Here is a 23,989-nt window from a genome sequence, read left to right as displayed (position 1 = left end):
CACTGTACAGCTTAAAAACAAATCTTGGCTCAGCCTTACATATCAGTTTTTTCTTTACAAGGAGTGAGTTGATTCATTTCAGTTCAGTTCAGTGGCTCAGTCGTGTACAACTCTTTGCGACCCCATGAATCGCAGCACGCCAGACCTCCCTGTTCATCATCAACTCCTGGAGTTTACCCAAACTCACGTCCATCGAGTCAGTGATGCCATCCAGCCGTCTCATCCTCGGTCGTCCCCTCTCCTCCTGCCCCCAATCCCTCCCAGCATCAGAGTCTTTCCAATGAGTCAACTCTTCGCATGAGGTGGCCAGAGTACTGGAGCTTCAGCTTTAGCATCAGTCCTTCCAAAGTTGATCATGGGGGGATAAGTGCTGTATAGACAACGAAAAAACGCAATTTCAGAAGAACCAACTTATTCACCATCTTCTTCCTCTTCGCCTTCTTGCTCCCCCTCGTGCTCCGCCTCGTCCTTCCCTTCCTCCTCTTCCTCACATTTTTCAGCCCCGAGGACTCTCCCCCACTCCCCTCCCCCTGCCTTTTTTCCTGTATCAGGTTTCTGTTTAGCCCTGTTCGCAGCAATATCCTTTTTGTACTTTTCCTTCAGCTCTGCAGCCTTCTTCTCTTAAGGCTGCTTGTCATCTGTCAGTATCAGCATCAGTTTAGCCGCTCAGTCATGTCCGACTCTCTATGACCCCATAGACCGCAGCACGCCAGGCCTCCCTGTCCATCACCAAATCCCAGAGTTTACTCAAACTGGTCCATCGAGTCGGTGAAGCCATCCAACCATCTCATCCTCTGTCGTCCCCTTCTCCCGCCTTCAGTCTGTCCCAACATCAGGGTCTTTTCTAATGAGTCAGAGGCCCAAGTATTAGAGTTTCAGCTTCAGCATCTGCAGCAGTGTTATTCCACATTTCTCCCCGTTTCTTTGCAACGCCACCAATGGCTTAGGCCAGGATGTTCTCCTTTGCTTTTTGGATGATGCTCAGAACTAAGGAAAAAGGCTGGAGGAGGCCTCTTGGGTGCACTGGGATCCTTGAACTTCTTTTCTGTTTCCCCTTTAAGCAGGGGTATACATTTTGGTTTCTCTTTTGTAACCGGCCTGGTCTGCCTTGCCACGTCTTTGAATTTCCCCTTCTCTTTAGCAGACATTGTCTTCCACCTCTCTGAGCACTTCTCAGAAGACTCCGGGAGGCTGACTGAAGCATCTGGATGCTTCTTCTTGTGCTCCTCCCAGCAAGTTTGCACAAAGAATGCATTTTGCCTCTGGGCTTCTTAGCTAGTGTTTATTTTTCCTCTGCGAGGTACAGACCTGCCAGGTGCCCACGGGCCCTTGCTTGCCCCGCCGCCGGAGCTTTGGAGTTCAGTGTGCTGCGGCAGCACCAAAATGTATTATTTCACTTACTAATGGTCCAGTCTTGTTTGTATGATAAAGCTTTATCTTTATATATAAAGATATATCAATATATTTATTGATATATATATAAGTATAGTAAGAGCGAAGAAAGACAACAAGGATTTTAAACTAAGTCTCAGTCAATAGTGATTATCTGTATGCAGAAGGGTCCTCGGTGATTTTTTGGTGTCTTCACTGTATTATCCAAATTTTCTAGAATGTACATTAGTTAAGAGAAGAGAAAAGCAGAAATGATTTTGAAATGATAACACACACTGCTCTCACATGGATAAACACACAGGGTTAACTGATAGCTGGGATATAGCAAAAGGACAGTGTTCGACTATTCCCACCTCTCTTATTGTTTTCTTGCTGTTGGGACTGTATTTGTTATTTTCCCCCTCTCATATAGCCCTATTGTTTTGAAATGTTTCCTCTCCCGAACAGACTGAAGCGAAGGTTAATGAATGTGCTTCCTCAACTGTCTTCGAAATGTTGTATTTGCCAGTCACACCTGAGGAAATAGTTGTGACCACGCCGAGTTAATATAATTTCACAAAAAGTAAAAAACACTCTGTTGAAGTCACCAGGCAGCTTGTTGCAGGAAACTATTTCCAGGCTGTCCCAAGGTCAGACTGAAATCATGAAGGCCACGTCCTGAGATGAGCACTTTTGCCTGGAGTAACTAAATTGTTTAAAAACCTGGTAACTTCTATTGACTATCTCCCAACATTTTATTCTGCTTTCTAGATAATCTCTTCCACTTATTTTCTATGGAATTTTTACATTTTATCTCCACCCCCCCGCCCCCCCCACCAAAGAAACCTAGTTCTTTCTTTCTGTTTTCTGTTTTATGGTTCTAACTCCTCTGCTTTCTATTTCATGACTGTATGTAAGTCCCGTTGACTTTCTGGAAAAAATGATAGCTTTGTTTCATTTTTTTTTTTTTCAATCTCTCAGTCACGTCCCACTCTTTGGGACCCCATGGACTATATAGTCCATGGAATTCTCCAGGCCAGATTACTGGAGTGGAGATTCCCTTCTCCGGGGGATCTTCCCAACCCGAGGATCGAACCCAGGTCTCCCACATTGTAGGCAGGTTCTTGACCACAGAGCCACAAGGGAAGCCCAAGGTTCTGTTTTAAAGGTTTCTTCACATATGTTGTGATCCTAGCTGACCTTGTTTTTAGCCTTTTAAAACCGTTCCTTGAGAATAGTGTATATTCAGTAACGTGCCCTGATAGTAAATATACATGATGAATTTTTACATGTGCAACAAGTCAAGTAACCAACAGATGGCCAAGACAGCATCATAAGCCTTGCAGATAAGACCCCCAGAGAGGTGATGACTGTTCTAACTTCAGTGCCGTAAATGTATGTATGGCCTGTACTTAAACTTCGTATAAATTGAATTGCATAGTATATATGTTTTTACACCTGCCTTTCACTAAAATATCGCCTTGCAGATTTATCCACGTTCTTACATACAGTAGTAGTTCATTCTTTTTTAAAACTTAAAAAAAATGAATGCTCGCTATTCCACCATTAAATATACTACACTTTCTTTATCCATTTTCCCACTGAGGGATATCTTGATTATTTCCAACTTGAAGCTATTATATATGAAGTTATTGTTAATATTTTTTACATATGTTTTGGTATACATATAAACTCATTTCTCTTGAGTATTCATCTAGGACTAGAATTGCTGACTTGTACAATAGTTACGTATTTAGACTTAGCACATACTGCCAAGCAGCTCTCCCAAGTGGTTATATCAATTTATACTCACATCAACTAGCAATATATGAGTTTAAATTGCTCATAAGTCTCACCCAAATTTAATATAGTCACTCTTCTTAATTTTAGCCATTCTGGAAGTTTACCAGTGATATCCCACTGTCATTTTAAATTATGTATCCTTGATGTCTAGTGAGGTTGAGGTTTTTTCTCCTATGCTTATTGGACATTTGGGGCTTTGCTAGTGGCTCAGACAGTAAAGAATCTGCCTGCAATGCAGGAGACCTAGGTTCGATCCCTGGATCGGGAACATCCCCTGGAGAAGGGAATGGCAACCCATACCCACTCCAGTATTCTTGCCTAGAGAATTTCATGGACAGTAGAGCCTGGTGGGCTACAGTCCGTGGGGTCACAAAGAGTCAGACATGATTGGACATGTGGATATACTTTTTTGTGTTGCTTGTTTTCAAGTATTTCAGTTAGTTTTTGCAAGTTGGGTTGTCTTGTCTCTTGTTTATTTCAAGGAATGCTCTGCCTACTCTCATAAGTATTTTGTCATATATCTATAGCACAGATTTATACTGCATTTTCTGTCTGTATCTTTATCTTTCAGTTTCTTAATGTTGCATTTTGTGAACCAAGTTCCTTAATTTTGATGAAATCCAGTGTATCAGTTTGCCCTTTTATGACAGAGCGTTTTGTGCTCTTTGAGAAAGCTCTGCTACTTTAAGGTCCTGAGGATATTTTCCTGTGATTTCTTCTAAAAGCTTAATCATCTTATATTTGGGTCTATGATCCATATTTAATTAATTTTGTGTATGGGGTAAGGTAGAAATCAAAGTTCTTTTTTAAAATATGGATATTCAGATGAAATTTTCAGCCATCTCCATTGGTCTTCTGCACACACTGACATTCAGTGAAAAATGAGACGCAGAAAAAGCAAGGGTAATTCAACCTATTGGTAAGAGATAAAGCAGTCAATAGAAACAGATATCAAGAAAGAGGCAGTAAAATCTGATTTTAAGCACTTTGCTTACATGGGAAACTGGTAAACAGGCATCACCGTGTGGGGATTTGTTGGCTCTCTGGCTTTTTTGTGGGAACCCATAAGGCCAAGTATTGTGAATATTTTTTCAAGGAAACTCATTTTCCGCCACAAAGCCTCCTCCAGTCTTCGGATCCACTTGGATGTTTAGCATCTCCTTTCATCTGACGTGACAGAGGGGAGCTTGTGGCCTAAGGACATTCTCAGTGGTCTTTCACCCATCATTCAGGCCTCCTGCTCACTCCTTCTCCCACGGAGCTTCTGAGGGGGTTGCGTGGGGCAGTTTGCCTTGCTCGTCCCTGATATTTCCCTCTCACAGCTGTGGGAGTGAGATTCTCAGAGTTGACATATGAGCTTCTGTCACTTAACAGCTCTCTAACTATCACATCAGAAGCATCACCTGTTAAATGGAGATAGCAATACTACTTAATTTTATAGCATTGTGAGAGTTTCCTGAATCAAACTATGTGGAACTTTTATGTTGATACTTAACATATTGGCTATTGTCAGCTTCCTCCTTTCAAATCGTTCAGTTACTGCCGTATTTGCTCTCATCTTCAAAACCAGTCTGCATAGCCAAGGAATATCTCCTTGGCTACTCTTCTCTTACATTCTCTGTTCTTTTAAACTTCTTTCTTGCAATTTTCACAAGATTTATGGAGGTGCTTGATGTAAAAGCACGTTCAATCCACATAGTTAAAACTCACCCTACTGACATTCAAAAGTTTAATTTGCTGCACAGACCCTCTTTATAGTTTTTCTAGACCGTGGTCGAATAATCACTGAGCTAGCTGATTCTAGCTCAAAGATTCCTAGCTCTAAGACTCTTTTCAGCTCAAAATTTCATGAACTGATGCCATCAAAAATCGTGCCCACAGAAACGGTAGATTCCATCTCTTTAAAGAAAGCGCAAGTTATTTTTTTCTTGTTTTCCCAGGATACTCATTTTCCTAACTGATTGGATATTGGTTGGTTGATTGACAGGTGTGAAAAATACTTCAGGGCAGCTCTTTGGAAAGGACATGGAAAGCCATATAAAATCCTTGATCAAATTTAAATACCCTTAAGCAACCTCCATTAACCTTGAACACCCCAAGCTGTTCCCCTAGGCCCTGCAACTTCCTCAAAGCTCAAACCAAATTTAATGTTGGAATGAGCCCGTCTACATAGAAAGTATGAGTCCCCTATTGTTTGGATGGATGAGAAAAATGTTTGAATGAGATGATTTCTATAAATTTACTTATGGCATTAGCACCATATTACATATCTGTATCCTTCTTACTGAATAAGCTATAGTAAGCACTATATTAGAAGATCGCATTATTTTACTCAAGTACCATAAATACACTATTCACAAAGTGAAGTAGCACTTAGGTTTATAGTTTGTTGCCCCTCTCTCAGTTGAAAAGCAGTAGGTTATTGAGTTTTTACATTGTTTTATCAGTGAATGACATAAAACGTAAGGATCTTTATTAATTGCTTCCCATAAATACATTGTGGGTGTGTCATGAGCTCAAGTGTTGTGTGTGGGGGGGTGTACTTGTGTGTATGTGTGAAAGAGAGAGTCAGCCTGTCCAAAAAGATCCAGACTCAGCTGGGTTTAATCATTTAAATGTAGGTTGTACCCATTTAAAATTCAAATAGTTTTAAGGGGGGTGAGGGACGTACAAACCAGAATAATGGAAAAAGGACATATGTATACACGGGGGCTTCCCTAGCTGTTAGCTATTTCAGACTGTGAAGGGATATCCCAAGAGAAGGGAAGGAGGCCCCATCACTTGAATCATTTAAAATTGGACTGGACTAAGCTCGGGAGAATATCCTGTGGGGAGTAATCATGCTTTGACAGAGAAAGACTGAGAGATCTTTCCCAATTCTAATTGCCATGATCCTGTGTAATTCAATTTGAAATGGCCTTGCTATTCTAATTCACAAAGATCCTATTTTTACTAACTCTTTCTTTTTCATAATCCTGCTTCTGATATCACTACTCCTTTAAATGGAAAAAGAAACCCTCAAGCTCGGTTCCTAAGTATTCATTGAATTACACTCCTTATTTCCTTTTTTTTCCTCCCCTCCAGACAGACTATTTTGCAGACGCAGGCAATGTGCTCAGGGCAGGGCAGACAGTGATTATCATCACCCCCTGCTTTCATCCATTAGAGCTGGGCGTTAGCAGGTAAGGGTGAGGGGCTGACAAAGAGGTTTTCAAAACCGGTCAGCATAAATGCTTCCAGGAGGCCAATTCAGGATAATCTATTGAAATATGGATCAGAAATATGGCCAGCCAAGGCTGAATACCTCTATCTGTTGCGCTGAAGCCAAAGCAATAGAAAGCTTTCATGGGAGAAAAATAACAAAAGCCATAATTACGTGTGGAGAATTGTCTGTTCACATCATCTGGGGGTTAATTTTGTGAAATGGTTGCCATTCTGTCTGGGTCCAGCATCTGTCTCAGTCATTTTATTTGTTTTGAGATGCTGCAGGGGTGAGATCCCTGGAGACTCAAGTCCAGGAGGCCTTCTGGTTTCCAGGAGCCAATTTGTGACAAGATCAAAGGGGTCCATGGTCCCAAGAGCCCAAGTTACACTTTGGAATTTACAGGTGTACCTCATTTTACGCAGCCCTTCTATGCTAGAAACACACTGGAAAGTAACTTTTAGTGAACTGAATTTTATTAACCCACTAATCCTTTCAATTGTTAGTGGCCCCTGATCATTTAATTGATCAAAATTGAAGTGGAGCCATAAAATAAATCTTGTTAAAAATTAAGAATGATGTAACTATCAGTGTTTTATGGCAGGTTTTTTTTTTCCCCCATGTAATTTTTATTCGATAATTTGGGAAGCAGAGAAGTAAAACAAACAGAAAAATCATTTTGAAAGCTTGAAGTAAAATTTCCAAACACTTACAAAACAGTAATTACAATGCCTTAATATTCAAATACATAGATAATGCTTAAATTATGAGTGATAAAAATTGCCCCACTGTGCTTTATTTGGGGATAGTTCAAGCAAGCAGACAAGCATAAAGAGTAACACAGTAAACATTCATTACCAGTACTCAGAATTTTAAGATACTAACAGGTTTTCTTTATTGTTCAAAAATAAACGTAGGTACATACACGCAAAGAAGGTCTAACCCACTTTCTGGTGTGACTTCCCTCTGTTGCTCTCTGAGATAGCTTCTACCCCAAAGCAGGCATATACCCTGCCCATCCACTGTCTGTGTTTTTACTAAGCGTATATTTTATCAATTTTTACTTACTTATTCTTGTAAGTTCTTAAAATGTTCATAATTGACATCCCGTGTCAGTCTTGCTTCTTTCACTCAGTGCTTTGTTTTGGGTTCTTTCTGTATCAGTCCATGCAGATCACAGTTTAAACAAATGTAATAGGTATGGGACATGCCCTAACTATTATTCATTTTTCTATTATATGCATTTATGTTGCTTCCAGTGTTTCACTTGTATAGGCTACGCAGAATGCCTCCTGTTGTATAAATGTTCAAGTTTCTTTCAAGTCTATCACAGCAATTGGAGTTTCTGAGTCTAGAATACATGCCTCTTTATGAATACTACCAGATTGCTCACCAAGGCTGTATTCTCACCAGTAATTTATATGCTCACTCTAATAATGCGGTCAAATTCATCCACCTTTTTCTTTACAAATTTTGTTCGCTGAGCTTGGTTTAAGAATTTCTTCCCCCTTTCATTATAAAAAGGCATAGTTTGTTGCGTGTTCACATTTGTGTCTTTAATTCATTTGGATTTTTTTTTTTTTTTTGAAGTATGATGTGAGGTAGGGTCCTAGTCATATAGCTTTCCATATAGGCAGTGAAGCTACTTACAATGCCTCCTGGTTTTTAAGGTCACCTCTGCTTACACTGGGGTCTTATGGAAGATTAGGTGTTTCCATTAAGTGACAGGCCTGGCTTCTTTTCCACTCGCTGCTATGTTGACCTTCCCCTAACACCACATTATTTTAGTTGATATAGTGTACACTGCAGTAATTCATGGTATCTAATGAGGCAAATCTTTCCTTCATATTTCCTTCTTCAAATTTGTCTTGGTTATCCTTGGAACTTTATGCTCTTATCTGAATTTTATAGTCAGTTTTTAGGAAATCTTTAATATGATAAAGTGGTAATTAAAATGTGTAATACAATCCATTCTACTTATATCAAATCACTAAATCTAATTTATTGCTCATTAGTCAATATTAAAGATCTCCTGCCATGTCTTGACACTTAACTTCTTTGAAAAATTAGCTTATCATGTTCCTTTTCTTCTACAAATAATTACTTTCCCTCGCTTTCAGTAATTTCCGTGTTATTCCCATTGTCCCAACTCGTGGGCCTCTTAGTATCCATTCCTGCACCAAGTTAACTGGTGTAATTCCCTTCCCGTCGTCCTGCTGTGACCGTATTTTGTAAACATAACTCTTTCTCTGACTTGATCCTCCTCTATTTTCTTCTCCAGCAAATTCGAGAAAGAGCTTGTCGAGCAACTGTTTTTCTGCTTTAATCAGCCTCTTGTACGCCAAAGGACTTAGACTCTTATTTGCCACCGTCTTGAGTGAGCCTCTGAACCCAGTGAATCCATTTCACAGGTGAACAGCTTAAGTCCTAAAGAGGCCTTGTCCTGCCCAGAGTCACTCAGTTAGTTAGCAGAGTAATTGGAACTCTAAAGGTAAAAACCTAATTTAGAGCCCAGGTTCGCTGACTCCTGAACCCACTGTCTTTCTGTCATCTGCTCTCCTCCCCCCAAAATCTTCAGATACTATTCCCTAACTGATATTAGACTGCTTTAATTTTACTTCATGTAAATCTCCCAAGGGAACTTCCCTATCTTAGTCAAAATGTGCCTCGTTCTTTCCCCCTACTTTGGAAACAGGAACTTTCACCTCGAAACCCAGTCTCCCTGCTTTTCACCGAGATATCTCACCTTCTTGGAAACAGTCTCTTTTTCAGAATGTATGACTACTGCTACTACTAAGTGAAAGTGTTAGTCAAGTCAGTCGTGTGGTACTCTTTGCAACCCCGTGGACTGTCGCCCACCAGGCTCCTCTGTCCGTGGGGTTCTCCAGGCAAGAACACTGGAGTGGGCTGCCATTCCCTTCTCCAGGAGATCTTCCTGCCCAGGGATCAAACCCGGGTCTCAGGCATTGCAAGTGGATTCTTTACCCCCAGAGTCACCGGGGAGGCCTGGCTACTACTGCTCTTGCCATCACCACGCTTGACGGCAGTGGGGAAACCATCACTTCCTGCACTCCTACCGGGAACCTAGCTCTTGACGACGTGACCTCTCCTTTCTTCACTCCACAGACGCAAGGCTGAAACCCAGAGAGGCGAAGCACCCTGTCTGGGATTCTACAGTCTGGAGTAGAACCCACATCTCCAGGACTCCAAAGCCCATGAGTTTTGCACTTTGTTCTGTTCCTCCCAACTCTAAGTATTTGGTACTTTTCAGCACTGTTGCTGTTGTTCAGCAGTTAAGTCATGTTTGACTCTTTCTAACCCTGTGGACTGCAGCAGGCCAGGCTTCTCTATTGCCCGGAGTTTGCTCAAAGTCAACTCATGTCCATTGAGTCGGTGATGCCATCCAACCATCTCATCCTCTGTCGTCCCCTTCTCCTCCTGCCCTCAATCTTTCCCAGCATCAGGGTCTTTTCCAGTGAGTTGGCTCTTCACATCAGGTGGCCAGAGTACTGACGTTTCAGCATCAGTCCTTCCAATGAATATTCAGGACTGATTTCCTTTAGGACGGACTGGTTGGATCTCCCTGCTGTCCAGGGGACTCTCAGGAGTCTTTTCCAGCACTAGCTTTCTCTTACATCCAATTGCACTTAGTCTTGGCTACGCTGAGTATTTATAATGTGGTCGTAAAAGTAGGTTCTATCCTTTCAACCACATGTGTATCCTCTGAATAAAGGACCTTTTAAGACTTTCTTTAGACTGCTCTTTCCCTTCAGAGCCTCTGGTGTAAAGTTCTGCTCTGAGTCTTCCCATGACAGATGACAGTCTAATTAGCCTGGAGAATCTCTGACAACCATCCAAGAAGCTTCTGTGTTGAAAAATGTCCCACTGTTGCAGAGATTAAACTGGGACCAATAGTCTTTATGACAGGGTGAATAGAATGCCACTGAGAAAACAAATTTCCTATATTTCAACACAACAGCTTGTTTGCTGTTGCATAGATAAAGTCCAACAAAAAGCTCTTTGATTCATCATAACTTACTGCTTTTCCAGTGAGTACTATATGTTGTTAACTAGAAATAAATTTGGCCTCTCACGGAGAATGTATTATAAACAATTGTGAGTGAATTTTACTTCAAAAGTTATTTCGTGAGGGAAAAACGTAAAGGCATCTGAAATCGCTGACAAGAAGCGAATGCATAAATATAATGCAATTTGAGGTCCACTGTTCACAGCACTGAGATAGTACTTGCCAGGAGTTTGGATGAGAGTGGTCAGTGGCCACGCTCAAACAAGGCAGGAAGTCCTTTCTCTTCCCTACTTCATCCTGAGCAATTATCTTCCAGCAGTAAATAAGCAAGTAGCAGAATGATACGCAAAAGTCCTATTTAAAAGACATTTACAGAATTTTAACTGTCTCGGGGCTTTTATTATAAAATTTACAAAACAGATTTTCAAATTTAGTAAACCTTGTCGTTATAGCAGTTTACAGTGTACAGGGACAGTTCACAGAAAATACAGAGTTCCCTCACACCCCCTCTGCCCACACCCCTCCACTCCATCCTGTTATTCACGTCTTGCATTAGTGCGATATAGATGATACAACCGATGAGTCAACACCGATACACGATCGTTAACTAAACCATCCTTTACATTGGTGTTCATTCTGTGTGTTGCACATCCACAGGTTTGACAGACGCAGAGTGATACGTATCCACCAGTACACTGTCATTCATATTTTAAGGTAACAAACTATGAAAAGACCAGAGCGTGCCGTTTTGAAACGTCTAACTGTAGTGAAACATGAACTAAAACGCAACCAAAAACTTAGTGAACTTATTCTTTATAGTTCCTCCCAGACAGAAAAGCAAAAGAGTAAAAATTAAGTAGTCTTGTCTTTGAAAATTGTTAGTTATTTTGATAAACAGTGCTGTCAAAAACAGCGAACGCACACCCCACATTCTCTAGCTCACTCTCTTTCATGTGCTGTGCTCATGGTTTGGTGTGAATACTTCATGGTTAAAGTATGTCTTCCCTTGAGGCTCACAGAGCCATTTAATTTCTGTTCTGGCATTTGGCCTGTTGTGTTTATGAGGTTCTATTGAGAAACGGAATTGATGATTTCTTCCATAACCACAAAGAAAAAAAAAATCGAGAGTTACTGATTTCAAACCACTATTATAACCTTTCATGTTTTTCTGGAAAAATGTTTTCTCTCCAAAATCGGGGGGCGGGGGCGGGGAGAAAGGATTTCCTATTAAATGTCTAGCTGGTTGGTATCATCGTGCTCTTGGAGATGTTGAAAATCCGCCTCACACTTGGCCAGATGAAGGCTGGAGTTCCCACGAGTGGTCTGGGATCTACCAGATGCCGCTGCCTGGCCTGACAGGTCTCTGTTGGTTCCTGCTTGTCGCGGCATTGTTGTCAAGAAGAGCAGATTTCACATCCAGGGTTGACCCCTCTTGCCCCCGCCCCCAGCAACTTCCTCGTCAGCGCGAATTCACTGCTCTTGCCTCAAAGACCTCTCTCCCAAAGCCCCCATGAAGCGCCCGGAGGACTTAGATGAAGTCAGTGGTGATGCTTTTTCCAGTATTTTCCCTTTTGTGTGAAATGCCATTTTAAGATTTTCAGAGAATCAGAATCCAAGTTGTGATGTACAACATTTCCTCTTGAGCAATGGTTCTTAATCGGGGCAAATTTGGTGGTGTCTGGAAATACTTTTTGGTTTTTACGAGCTGGGGCGGGTACTGCTGGCATCTAGTGGGTAGAGGTCACAGGTGCTGCTAAACAGACCACAGTGCACAGGACAACCCCCTACACACACACTCACAAATGCACACACACACACACACACACATGAAAAGATAATCGGACTCAAAATGTCAGCTGCATATACTGAGGTTGAGAAACCCCTCCTCTAGCATTTTACTCAGTTGAACCATTTTGCCATCCCACATTGAAATACTTTGCATTTCAAAGTATTGCATTTGTTGAAGTGTTAGAGCATGACATCCTGATTTCTTTTTAAAAAGATAATGTCCAGTAATAGAGGAAAATAATATGCTTTCCTCTCACCTTGCTCAAAAATAAAGCTACAGTATTTTCAAAGTAGATAACCTTAGTTGTCACTCAAAATGTAAACTCCATAAGGGATAAGAGATTAGCTGATGTCCCTGCTAACTTTCAGAGTGTTTTTATTTTCCCCTCTAACTACCTCCTCAGAATCTTCGCTGACAAAGATATTTTAAAATGGAAGACAATTAGAGGCTTTTTGTTTATGAAAAATGAATTGTTCAGGCACAAAAGCATGCACAGTGGACCTCTTACGGAATGCTTAAAATCTCCTTTCGGTAAAAGATTTTCTTAAGTGGCTATCTGTCACTTAGTAGGAATTTCTGTTGTTGCTACTGTCATTTTTAGGCATAAACAGCAGCATCTGTAGATTTCCAGGGTATCCTTTAGCATTTCACACCCCTTGACGTTGGGTTGCCTCAGAGGATTTTTCAATCTGGAAATCGTGTTTAAAATTATGTAAAAATTTGTCTGAGAATACACTGGAAAAGCCGTCGCCAACTGGCAGCCAGAAAACCAGATCCTACTCACACCGAGTTTTGTTTAAGGATGAAATTTAAATGTTTTAAAGTCAGGCATTAATATTCCACCCCCAAAATAGCAGATTTTTCATAAGAATCCAGGTATCTCTGTTTTTCTGGAAAGCTGGAAGGGTCTAGCATTTGGAGGCGGCATCCCTTCCTGGGAGCCCTGCACTGAGAAAGAACAGCAGTTAGACCCTTTGTCCAGGGCAGGTAGCCTCCAGATGCTCTGGTTCCCACCCACCGGCTTCATCCCATCACCCTGCCTTCTGCCCCTCGCGGGTCATCTGAATCTGCACCACCTGCCATTATGGGACAACTCAGTTTGGTAACTGTCAGTGTTGGCAGTTGGCTTATGAACCAAAAGCTGATTCATCAACTAATTTAGCAACTCACATGCAAGGTGAGATGGAGAGTTGAGGCATTGTAGGAGGGTGGTAGGGAATATGACGAGACTTCCCTGTAGCTCAGACGGTAAAGAATCTGCCTGCAAGGCAGGAGACCAGTGTTCGATCCCTGGGTCAGGAAGATCCCCTGGAGAAGTACTCTTGCCTGTACTCTTGCCAGTACTCTTGCCTGGAGAATCCCATGGACAGAGGAGCCTGGTGGGCTACAGGTCCGTGAGGTCGCAAAGAGTGGAACACGACTGAGCAGCTAACACAGTCCACACAGGGAATATGATGAGGAGAGCAGAGAGCCTGGGGTGGGACTGGATGGTGGGGAGGGGCGTGAAGGAATCACGCCTCAACACCGAGACAGATCAGGGGCTCCGTCTGCTCTGTAGCGTCTGTGGAGAAATCTCCTGTTCTGGGGAGAAGGCAGTAAACACCACCGTGTCGTCTGTGGCCATGTCGGGCTCTCAGCCGCTGACGTGGCCTCTGTGTCATCTCTGGGATAGCGCCTAGTCCTGGCCTGGGTTTTTGGGGAAGCATCAGAATGGGAAGCCAAACCCAGGAAGAGCTCCCACAAGGTGAGTACCAGCCAAAGATGAGGGGGGTGGAGAGGATTATAACGTCCTGGAATCAGGGGACCAACAAAGGTGGAGGAAAAAGCAATCTGTGTACCAGAGCAGAAGGAGCCTCAAACACGAAAAGTCGGATAATACGTTCAGGGCCTCCCTGGGAGAGAGGCGGGAGCGTCAGATGCGGGAATCAGGACCCTGAGATCAGGGCCTTCCCGGGAGAGAGGTGGGAGCGTCAGATGTGGGAATCAGGACCCTGAGATCAAGGCCTTCCCGGGAGAGAGGCCGGAGCCTCAGATGCGGGAATCAGGACCCTGAGATCAAGCCTTCCCAGGAGAGAGGCGGGAGCCTCAGATGCGGGAATCAGGACCCTGAGATCAGGGCCTCCCTGGGAGAGAGGCCGGAGCGCCAGATGCAGGAGTCAGGACCCTGAGATCAGGGCCTTCCCAGGAGAGAGATCAGATGAGAAAGATGCGGAGGCCAGGGCTTTCCTCTGTGGGAAGTCCGTGGTGTGGGCGAATCTGGAAAACCCTCAGCTCCTCTTACCTCTGCAGGAGCCCGGGGTCCACACGGGTGACAGCCCCTCGTCAGCTGCAGAAGTCCTGGCGGACACTGTGCTCCACAGACCTTTCTTTCCAGTGATCCGAGGTCCGAGGGAAAGCCAGGCCCGTCGGGCTAACACAGGGCTTCGGGCTACTTGCCTCTGTGGGCGCTCAAACGGGAACCGGCGGGATCCAGTCTTTCCCCCGCAGCATCCCCCTGAACTCTCCGCAAGTGGCGGTGAGGGGGAAGCTCCCAGGGCTGTGGGGTGGGTACGGAGTGAGAGGGTGGGCTGTCTGGGGCTGTGCAAGCCTTATCTGATGAAAAAGAAGGAGGAAAGGGGTGGAAAGAAAGACATCTGAGGAAGGAAGAGAGTGAAGGAATATTAAAACTGCTGCTGGAAAGAATCCCGGGAACATACTGCACTGGGCGCGGCTGGGTTTCCCCTGTTTGATATGTGTGGAGGGACCATATAATTCACCATCCAAACCTGGAGCTCTTCTAAGAGAGGAAGAGGAGCTGTTAGTAATTTTCCCAAAATGCCAGCCTGACCCAGGATGGGCCCAGCCAGCCAAGGCATCGGGTCTCAATCGTCAGGGATGAAAGAAAGAACCGCCCCTCAGAGGCACACAAGGGCTGCTGAGCGAGCCGTCGGGGCCTGCAGGCTCGCCTGCGATCTCTGGGATCAGACGTAGGAAGCAAAGACTCAGACTTGAGCTGGGCAAGGAGAAAAGGCAGAGGGTTTCCCATCTCTTAACCTACTGTCCGAATGACCCAGGAATTAAAAAACAATTACAGAGGCCCAGGAATTCCGTTTTGATTATCCTGGACTGGGCCCACACACGATTCTGGTTGATTCTGTTGTGCCATTTGCCCAGAACTCTGCGGTTTCTCCCGGATTTCCAGACAAGCTACCCTGTCCGCCCTCCCCGGGGACTGCGCTGTGCTGACCCTGAGACAGGGGGATGACCCTGCAGCTAGGGAGTCTGCGGCAGGAGGGGGCTGCTGTGGTCAAGGGACCCGTGTATTCAAACTCAGAAGGTGTATTTATTGTCACGGGCAACTGACTATTAAGAAACCCAAACCAGACAAACAGGAAACCAGGAAACCAGGCCTGCCCTAGCTCTTGGGCTCATGCACAGAAAGGATGAGCAGTCATGCCTGGGGCGGTACCTGACACCTTCCTCCAGCGGCGCAGTCGGGTGCCAGAGCTTTTCTGTTTAACCCGTGTCTCCGGAGCATCTGCTGGTGAGGGCGCTGGAGACGGCCACAGTGGTTGCTGTGTGTGCACAGGGCTCGGGACAGCCTCTGCTTCCGGATGGAGCTCCTGCAGTGCAACCAGGAATCCAGAGAGAGCTGGGCGACTCTTTGCGACCCCATGGACCACACAGTCCCTGGGATTCTCCAGGCCAGAATACTGGAGTGGGCAGCCTTTCCCTTCTCCAGGGGACCTTCCCAACCCAGGGATCGAACCCAGGTCTCCCGCGTTGCAGGCAGATTCTCTACCAGCTGAGCCACAAGGGGAGCTCTTAAAAGATACTCAGTTTTGAATATCTAAGAATAAGACATTCTTATTCTAAGAATAAAAAATTCTAAGAGGTTGAGCAAAAAGCCATCTGCAATAGGGCAGCACCAAACCGGAAATGGTAGGCCCACAGGAGCTCAGGAAGGACCCAGGCAAAGAAGGCCAAGAGAGGAAGTTATTGGACCGGCCGTGGTTTAAGGCCGAGTTGGCTGTTGGTGGTCTGTGTCTTTAGCATTCTGACTCCTAAGCTGGAGGCGTTTTCGGGCTTAGATTTAGGTTTGCCTACCAGCTGCCAAAGCATTAGAGCCCCATCCACTCTAACGGCCTCCTTGTTTAATTAACTTAACCCAGCTGCTCTCACCAGTGTGAAGGGTTGCAAAGCCAGTAGAAACACCCGTCAGATAGGCAGGAATTAATGAACGCGTTTTAAATCCTCAGTTGCTGCCTCTCGGAAGTCACCAGGGGATCACATAACTTTCAGCAAGCCTTCCTGGGGTCTTCTCGCCTCTGCTCATCCTGCCTTCACTTCTGCTCTCTCAGAACCTCATCCCGTATCAATAGCTCAGCATTTCAATTTCATCTCAAATCTCAGCATCTCGCACGGCTCGCCATGGTAACTGCTTCCTTTCTCTCTCTCTCTCCCCTCGCTCCCCCAAACTCCGCTTCCCAGCTCTGGCTCCTGGAAGCCTTTCCTTTCCTCTCCTCCTCCTTCCAGGATCGGTTTCTGGGGCCAGGGCTCTGTTTCCTTTAACATGTAAATCTTGTGGCTCAGCTCAATTCTAATCAGCACAACAAAAGGCCTGGCGCGGCCAGAGCTGCGGGCTCCTTCCTCTGAGAGCCTGGGGTGGGGAAGGCAAGGAGCTGGTGAAGCTATGATTGCTCCAGAATGAATGTCTTTGCTCTGCATATTTGTATTGAAACGGGATTGTATATGACTGCATAGGTGGTCCGAAATACTGTGGAAGGATCCAGGAATGATTTTATGTGCGAATGATACGTATGATCCAACCAGCCCCTCCTAAAGGAGATCAGTCCTGGGTGTTCATTGGAAGGACTGAGGCTGAAGCTGAAACTCCAAAACTCTGGCCACCTGATGTGAAGAAGTGACTCATTTGAAAAGACCCTGATGCTGGGAAAGATTGAAGGCCGGAGGAGAAGGGGATGAGAGAGGATGAGATGGCTGGTATCACCGACTTGATGGACATGATTTTGAGCAAGCCCCGGGAACTGGTGATGGACAGGGAGGCCTGGCATGCTGCAGTCTATGGGGTCGCAGAGTCGGACACGACTGAGCGACTGAACTGAACTGAACTGATATGTATGATATAGAAATATATGCCAGATGAATGCTTCTAAACTAATTTCTGTTACTGAACAACTTTGCAATATATTAGCCAATGACAGTTTTGACAAAGGAACTAAACTGCCTTTCAGTGTATCATTGCCGTTCATTCTCACAAGGACAAAACAGAAATCACGTTAATAAGGGTCAGATTTGGAGAGGCGTGTCCACACTCTTTGAAAGAAAATTAGACCATAGTATCTTTAAGGTCAACAATATGAAAGACAAAATGTAAAAGCTTGCAAAAAATTTTCTTGTTCTTAATTCTCCTTAGACTGAGTACTCCAGGAGAGAATGGAGGCTTTCGTCCAGGACTGAGTACTCCAGAAGAGAACGGAGGCTTTCGTCCATCACTGTAGCTGTAGCACCTAGTATGGGGCCTGAAATAGCGGAGGTGATCAGGAAGCGAACACTGCTGAGGCAGGAGCTGGGAGACCCCCGTCTGGAGGGCTGGTTTCCCTGCAGTGAAGACAGGGACCCAGACAGGAAGTGCACCCTGCCCAGATAACAGAGACCACATAGTTCTCCTTCTTGAAGTGAGAGACTTCCCTACTAGACTTGAATCTAAGCTACTCCATTTTGTTAACAGAAAAACTCCATTTTGTAAGGTTCCAGAAAAAGAGCCTTTGGAAATCCCCTGACCTCACCCCACCACCACGAGCCAATCAGACCCCAGACCGAAATCTCCTGACTTAATGCTCAGGAACCTGTGGTCTGCCTAGACAATAGGGACCAATTGAGAACCAACACACAACCCTTCGAAAGAAAGTGACCAATCAGACGTTCCCCTACCTAGAAATCCTTTTTTCCATGTATGCTCCCTATATAAGCAATGTAATCCAAGACCCGGGGCTCCTCCCTATAGCGCTGTGTCGGTATCGGTGGGAGCCCCAGCTCGAACTTCGTAATAAAAACTCTCTTGCTTTTGCATCGGATATCGGCTCCCTGGTGGTCGTTGGGAGATTTCGAGACTTGGGCATAACAGACTCTGCAGAAAGGCTCTGTCTCAGAGGTCCGAAGGGAGGGGGTGTCACCTCTCAGTAAGAGATGCCGGCTCACCATGAGGCCCCTTCGCTAGAATCCGCCTTGTCGGAGAGATGCGTGCGCACGCCTGGACCCTGAGATCCAGCAAACGTGAGCTCAGGGCCAGGCGAAGCAAGACGCCCAGCAGAAGGAAACCTGGAGGAAGCGCCCCGCTCAAGTGATTCAGACTGCACGAGGGCCGGGCTCTCTGCGAGCCTCTCCGTGGATCTAGCCAGACGTTCTCTTCCTCCCGCTCCACACTCCCCTTGTTTCACTGCTTTCTGTCTTCTCGGGAGAGCATTTCCTCACAGTCAGGCGCACCAGGGCCTTGCCACTGGCCACTGGTCCCTGCAGCGCGAGTGGCTAGGGTGCAGCACTCCCATGCCTCAGCCTGACTTTCATCTCTGGCCGCGAACTGAAACCTTGCTTCCAGGCCCCGCAGGCCGAGGCCACTTGAGATCAGAACACCCTGGCATTTGCTAACTGGCTGGCATGGTGCTGGAAGCACAGCATCTCAGGCTCCCAGACCTTTTTCGTCATTGGTGTATGTGGAGGAAGGGTTGTTCCACTCTCTGATCTTTTAAGGCTTGTATCTTTTAGTTCTTGAAGATCCTTTTTATCCCCTTCCTTCTTTCCTCCCCCCTCACCTCCCTTCCTCTCCTCCACTCTTTTCCTCCTTTCTTCCTGTATTTAAGTATTTAGATAAGTGCTGCCCAGTGGAAACATAATTGTAGCCACAAATGTGAGCAACAAAATTTAAAGTTTCCCCATAGCCGTATATCTAAAAAAGTAAAAAGAAAGATAAAATTCATTTTAAGAATTTAATATCTTATACAGTATAACTATAAATATTTATAAATATAAATACAGTTATAAAATATTATCATTTCAACATGTGAGCAAAATGAAAAAATTGTAATGAGATATTTTGCAGTCTTTTTCTCTTTATCCTAAGTTTTCAAAATCTGGAGCATATTTTTTTGTATTCAGTATATCTCTATTTGAAATTGTCACATTTCAAGTGCTCAAGAGTCAGGTGTGGCTATTGGCTACGGCATGGACAACACAGCTGTAGACCATCTGAGTTAGAGTTCAAAACTGCTAACCACTTCCTGAATAATACATCCTTTCTTTACTTATTAACACATCCAAAATGACTCAGTTATATACTGATATTTTGGAAGTATGCCTGGCACTCAATACACATTGGTAGAATGAGTGAGGGATGGAATGACCTTGTGATTTATTTCCGATGGATAAGATGTTAAAGAACATGAAGGAGGGGGAGGATTTAACATGAATAATACCTGCAGTATGGAACATGTGTTGAGTCCCCGACAGGAGACCAGATACTTGATAAACACTATCTCCTGCACTGCTCACAGCATATTTTATGAGATTGACGTGATTACACTCACTTGCACAAAGCAATTGAAGCTTAGCAACGTGTAGTAAGTTGCTCAAGGTTAGCATCATAGTGAATTGCTGAACAAGATTTGAAGCTATGTTTGTCTGACTCCAGAGAGAACTCTCTCCCCACACCACACTGCCTTTGTAAGATAAGACCATCAGGGTAGAGAAATAGCCGAGAGAGGATGTACTCATTCTATCAAGTTAGAAGAAAAAAAAAATTATCATTGCTTACTATAGTTGCTGAAATTTTCTTTCTCATTTTAATAGAAAGAATAACTTAGTAGAGAGGAGCAAATATTCTTTCATTTTCACAAGCTTTACAATATATTTCCAGACCATTTATTGGAAAGGCATTTAGGAGATTATTTTATACTTACTTAAAAAAAGAGAATATGACATATTGTATGACTTTAAACATAGCAACAGAATAGTTGCACCAGGATAGTAGGCAAACCAAGAAGTCACCATTATTACATTCCTTTTCTGAACCTCCTCTAATTACCAAAAAAATGTCCTCTTTAGATTGAGTTTAAAATTAGGATGCTAAATTAGATAAGTCTCTTCTTTACCTTTTCTGTAGGGTTGGCTGCCTGTTGAAAGCAGAAAATAATGCATTTTGTGCATATGTAATTACACAGATAATTGCCTCTATCATTTAAAAATATCATTTGCCAAAATGGTGTCTATGATTAATTATGTCCATTTATCACAGAGTCGACTGGGGTATATTATAAAACCCTTTCCCTAAGCTCATGCATCTTTCCTCTCTTATTTTTTTCAATGTAACTTGTTTAGTAATTCAAAATTTTTTGTGATTCCTTAAGCCATAATTCATGTACACAGGAGCCAGCAACTAATTTGCCCTCTGGCTGCAGAGGAATTGCTTTTTGACTTGTGACATCAAGGAACAAGGGTGATGATATCTAAGATCTCCTCTCTTGTATCATATCACTTCTAAATCGGATATCCTGGGGTTGGGATCAGTATTTCCATTACCACTTCTTCAGCCCCAAACTGTACATTGTTGGACTTCAATGTCAAATCCTACCAAGAAAAGAAAAAACTATAGCTAAAAATACAAAAATATATAATTATTCTGAAATCCTGATCTGTAGAACTTACCTGGTGTGAATATAACGTGATTAATGACAGTAGGAACTCACCAAGAACAGACTCTGTCTTTGATATAAGTCCTCCTGTGGGCCTCCCAGCTCCTCTGTTCTGCCCTGGATTCTGAGCACACCCAGACTCGTCCTCTGACACCTAAGCCGAAATCTCCCCGGCCAGAAATCGCCCTCTGCTCCCCGCATTACCTTCTAGCTTGGCCTGTATCACTCTTCAGCGAACCAGGTGCTGTGTTCAGTAGCTTTAGTCGTGTCTGACTCTTTGTGACCCCATGGACTGTAGCCCTCCAGGCTCCTCTGTTGATGGGATCCCCCAGGCAAGAACACTGGAGTGGGTTGCCGTTTCCTCTTGCAGGGGGTCAGCCTTTGTGAGGCACTGAACTGTCTCTCCCTCTCACCCCCACTGTCTTTTTGCAACCCTGAGACCTGGTTCCTCCTGGAAAACACAAGGGAAGATGTAGTGTCAAGTACCAGGGCACTGTTTTCCTTCCCTTACTGAGTATATGTTCGTAGAATACCTGCTGTGTGCAACGCTAAACTCCAGAGAGTGATGAAGAATAACTGAACTAGAAGGAGACACCGCGGAAGGGCCACACAAACACGAGTCTCAATCAGAGGACAAGCAGTATGAAGACAAACTCGGTGTGCTGGGTGAGTTAGCGGAGTCCTGCTCTGTTCTGTGGAGTCAGAAGAGGCTTCCCTTAGAAACTGGCATCACAGCTGAGCCTCGAAAGTTGAATTCAGTCTGGCAGGTGAGACTCTAAATGTTTCAGGTAGAGGGGCTGCATAAGCAAAAACCTGGACATAGAGGGATGCAGGGCTTCTCTGAGGACAGGAGAGACGGTCAGTGTCACTGGCGTTAGTGTGTTGGGGGGGTTCTGTAAGATCAGGTCAAAGAGGAAGGCAAGAATCAGTCCATGTGCGGCTTGGTGGCCACGCCAAGAATTTTATCTTTGTTGCTTTTGAACTGTGTTGTTGGAGATGACTCTTGAGAGTCCCTCAGCCTGCAAGGAGATCCAACCAGTCCATCGTAAAGGAGATCAGTCCCGGGTATTCATTGGAAGGACTGATGATGAAGCTGAAACTCCAATCCTTTGGCCACCTGATGCGAAGAGCTGACTCATTTGAAAAGACCCTGATACTGGGAAAGATTGAAGGCGGGAGGAGAAGGGGACGACAGAGGATAAGATGGTTGGATGGCATCACCGACTCAATGGACATGAGTTTGAGTAAACTTCAGGAGCTGGTGATGGACAGGGAGGCCTGGCTTGCTGCAGTCCATGGGGTCACAAAGAGTCCGACACGACTGAACGACTGAACTGAACTGAACTGATGGGAAGCTGTGGTCTGGTTGAGTGTGACGCTTCTCTCTGGAATAGATGACCCCAGCTGCAGAGTGGACTGAATACTGGATGGAGGTAAGCGTAGGCAGCTGAGATCCGTTAGGAGGCAACCTGACGGAGAAGTTGAATATTCATCCCTTGGCAGAATACTGAATCCTCTGCCTCATCAAATCTGTCAGTGAGAAGTTCTCCTTTGGGCACTGATGGGGGTCTTTACCCGAATCCACAAAAGGAGATAAGCTGTGAATATGAATGTGTTTATTAAAGGTCCTGTCAGTAAAGGAAGAGAAGAGGGCTAAAGAAAAACACCTGTATTTCAGGGTGGACGGTCATCCCACAGATACCCTGTGCCTGCCTCCAGGCTGTGAATCCCTGTCAAGCAGGCGGAAGAAACTAGCGGGGAGACAAAGTCAAGAGAACTCTGGAAATACGGAGCAATAAACATCAAAGGGAATACAGCCTCAAGAAGGAAGGGTGGCCACAGTTCAGTGTCTGCAGAGGCTGGCCGGGACCACTCTGAGTCCGTGGATTCGCCCCCAGCCGAGGCGGCACACTCTAGAAACCCGGGCTGGGAACCGGGCTTCGAGGGATGGTGGAGAGAGACGCGGACAGAACCTCCTCCAGTGGTAGAACGTTTAACTCACAGGAAGATAAGGCTGCCGATGTAAAATTCCACTTTGTATCTCTTTGAACTCCACTTTGTATCCACTTCCTTGAAACAGATCTATTCCGTCTACCGGAAGAGAGCTGTTCATCCCGAGTCCCACCTCGGCTGTCGGCCAAGAGCAGCGATGTTGTCATTTGAGGTTGACCCTTGCAGGGCCCCCGCAGCTGCTGTCTTGCGCCAGCCCTTCCTGCTGAAAGATGGAGGTGCCATGATGTTAAATCAATGTGGTGAGTGATGTGGCCGTTTGAGACGAAGCTAAACATAGCTTCCTTTGATTTTTCACCTTTTTCTTTTTTTTCTCTGGCTGGACACCACTTTAGAAGAAGAATCACCTCTGGATAAAGCACCTCTTCAGGTTTGCCAGTCTAAGCAAATGACATTATCCTAAGAGGATCAGAAGGGCCTGAAAGTTGACTGTGTTCATTGAGGGCTCCACATAAAGTTTTTATTGAAGGAGAAAAAGACTCCTTCTGAAAGCTGTAAACACTTGCGGTAGAGATATTCAGAAACCCGTGGTGCCAATTACAGACTTAGCAGCAAGGAACTCAGTAAGGGAAATCCAAGCTGTCAAAGAATAACATTTATTTGAGCTGAATAATAGCCTCAATTTTATTTTTGATAATTTAAGAAGCGGATGTATCTGTTGTCTGCTGCTGTGTAACAAACCACCCCAAAATTCAGTGGCTCAGAATGAGGACCATTTATTGAGGACAGGATTTTGGGGGGTGGGCAGTTTAGACTGGGCTCAGCTTTGAAGCTCTTCTAGTCTCCACTGAAAAATTTTAATACCTGTTGGCCACTGCCAGTCAGCTGGTTAGCACTGCATCTGGGAATTTCCAGGGCCAGTGGGGTGGATGAGCGACACGTCTCCCAGCAACCAGAAGGCTAGCTTCAGCTGGTCCAGGTGGCCACTGGGCAGGGTTCCTAGAGGGGAAGCTTAAGCGTCTCTTGAGATGTGTCTCAGAATTGGCACAGCAGCCTTGCAGGCAAAGGAAGTCCCAGGTCAGCTCAGATTCAAGGGGTGAAAAAAAATGAGTCTTCATTGACGTGAGGAGCTAGCTGCAAAGGCAGACTGTGAAGGAGAC

The 23,989-nt window shown here is 44.6% G+C and overlaps 1 pseudogene; it reads right to left on the bottom strand.

Moving 5' to 3' along the window:
- Nucleotides 1–411: 411 nt before the first annotated feature.
- On the bottom strand, nucleotides 412–23,114 carry LOC121819710 (high mobility group protein B1-like; annotated as a pseudogene).
- Between the last annotated feature and the right edge of the window lie 875 nt (nucleotides 23,115–23,989).

The sequence above is a fragment of the Ovis aries genome, chromosome 5, assembly GCF_016772045.2.
Source record: "Ovis aries strain OAR_USU_Benz2616 breed Rambouillet chromosome 5, ARS-UI_Ramb_v3.0, whole genome shotgun sequence".
NCBI lineage: Eukaryota > Metazoa > Chordata > Mammalia > Artiodactyla > Bovidae > Ovis > Ovis aries.
This window is presented reverse-complemented; position numbering and strand designations above follow the sequence as displayed.